The 2,251-nt window shown below is 44.5% G+C and overlaps 1 pseudogene; it reads left to right on the top strand.

Annotated features, from left to right (window-relative positions):
* The first annotated feature begins 1,145 nt into the window (after positions 1-1,145).
* Positions 1,146-1,950, top strand: LOC129025181 (3-oxo-5-alpha-steroid 4-dehydrogenase 1-like; annotated as a pseudogene).
* The last annotated feature ends 301 nt before the right edge of the window (positions 1,951-2,251 follow it).

A 2,251-nucleotide genomic window follows, 5' to 3' on the forward strand; every position in this document is an offset into this window, starting at 1 on the left:
ATGACAGAAGTAGAATTCAGGATATGGATAGGAACGAACTTCATTCAGCAAAAGGATTACATTGTAATGCAATGCAAGGAAGCTAAAAGTCATGATAAAACATTGCAAGAGCTGACAGACAAAATAGCCAGTATAGAGAGGAATGCAATCGACCTGACAGAGCTGAAAAGCACACTACAAGAACTTCATAATGCAATCACATGTATTAATAGCAGAATAGATAAAGCAGAGGAAGGAATTTGAGAGCGTAAAGACTGACTTTCTGAAATAAGACAGTTAGACAAGAATAGAGAAAAAAGAATGAAAAGGAATGAACAAAAGCTCTAAGAAATATGAGATTATGTGAACAAACTGAATATACGACTGATTGGTGTACTGGAAAGAGATAGGGAAAATAGAACCAAGTTGGAAAACATGTTTCAGGATGTCATTCATGAGAACTTCCCCAACCTAGCTAGAGAGGCTAACATTCAAATTCAGGAAATGAGGAGAACCCCAGTAAGATACTCCATGAGAAGATCGTCCCCAAGACATTTAATCATCAGATTCTCCCAGTGTATTCTCAGAGTATTTGCTTTAATAGGACACTCTGTTACCCAAAACTCTGCAATGGTACCACACTTTAATCAGGGTAAAAGTAAAAGTTCTTATAATGGCCCACAAGGTTATCTATGATCTGGCTTTTTGTTGCCTCTCTTACCTCATATTTTACTTTTCTTCCCCTCAATCATTCCATGCCTGCCTCTCTAGCCTCCTCACTCTTTCTCAAACATGCCAGCCACACTCCCACCCATGGCTTGCCATTGCTGTATACTTGGAATATCCCTATATATGTTAAGTGTGCCTAGAACTACTGGGCACTCAAAAGTGTTGAATTGAATTTACAAAGTGTACAAATTAAACAAAAGATTTTCTGAATGTAGGAGGTATAAGAGCACCTAATGGATTCAAACAATCTCTTCATTGTACATTGCATTTTGTCTTCATTCTTTCTCTTGACTCTTCTTTCATGTGTTCAGCAGGTAGAGGAGGTAAGACACTAGCTTTTTAAGATTCAGATCATTCCCCTCCCGCCCCCGCACCGCCGCCCTGTATGTTGCCCGCCTCGGCCTCTGGGGCATGGAGCACGCTGCCCAGCCCTGGCGATGGTGACGGCGACGGCGGTGGTGAAGGAGAGCCTGCTGGCCGCGCTCGCCTACCTGCAGTGCGCCGTGGGCTGCGCAGTCTTCGCGCGGAATCATCAGACGAACTCAGTGTACGGCCACCACGCGCCGCCCAGCTGCAGGCTCTGAGTGCCGGCGCAGGCCACCTGGGTGGTGCAGGAGCTGCCCTCGCTGGCCCTGCCGCTGCCCTCGCTGGCCCTGCCGCTCTAACAGTACGCCAGCGAGTCCACCCGGCGCCTCCGCAGCGCGCCCAACTGCATCCTCCTGGCCATGTATGTTCCTCATCCACTACTGGCATCGGTACTTAATTTACCCATTTCTGATGCGAGGAGGAAAGCCTATGCCACTGTTGGCATGTACAATGGCGATTATGTTCTGTACCTGTGATGGCTATTTGCAAAGCAGATACTTGAGCCATTGTGCAGTGTATGCTGATGACTGAGTAAAAGATCCCCGTTTTCTAATAAATTTTGGCTTGTGGTTAACGGACATGTTGATAAACATCCATTCAGATCATATCCTAAGGAATTTCAGAAAAACAGGAGACACTGGATACAAAATACCAAGGGGAGGCTTATTTGAATACATAACTGCAGCCAACTATTTTGGAGAAATCATGGAGTGGTGTGGCTATGCCCTGGCCAGCTGGTCTGTCCAAGGCGCGACTTTTGCTTTCTTCACATTTTGTTTTTTATCTGGTAGAGCAAAAGAGCATCATGAGTGGTACCTCCGGAAATTTGAAGAGTATCCAAAGTTCAGAAAAATTATAATTCCATTTTTGTTTTAAGTGCATTTTCAACGAATTACCTTCAACTTGAAGCTTTCCAATGCTGTTTTTATTTATTTATTTATTTATTTTTTATTATTATACTTTAGGTTTTAGGGTACATGTGCACAACGTGCAGGTTAGTTACATATGTATATATGTGCCATGCTGGTGCGCTGCACCAACTAACTCGTCATCTAGCATTAGGTATATCTCCCAATGCTATCCCTCCCCACTCCCCCCCACCCTGCAACAGTCCCCAGAGTGTGATGTTCCCCTTCCTGTGTCCATGGGTTCTTATTGTTCAGTTCCCACCTATGAG

Source organism: Pongo pygmaeus, chromosome X (genome assembly GCF_028885625.2).
Source record: "Pongo pygmaeus isolate AG05252 chromosome X, NHGRI_mPonPyg2-v2.0_pri, whole genome shotgun sequence".
Lineage (NCBI taxonomy): Eukaryota > Metazoa > Chordata > Mammalia > Primates > Hominidae > Pongo > Pongo pygmaeus.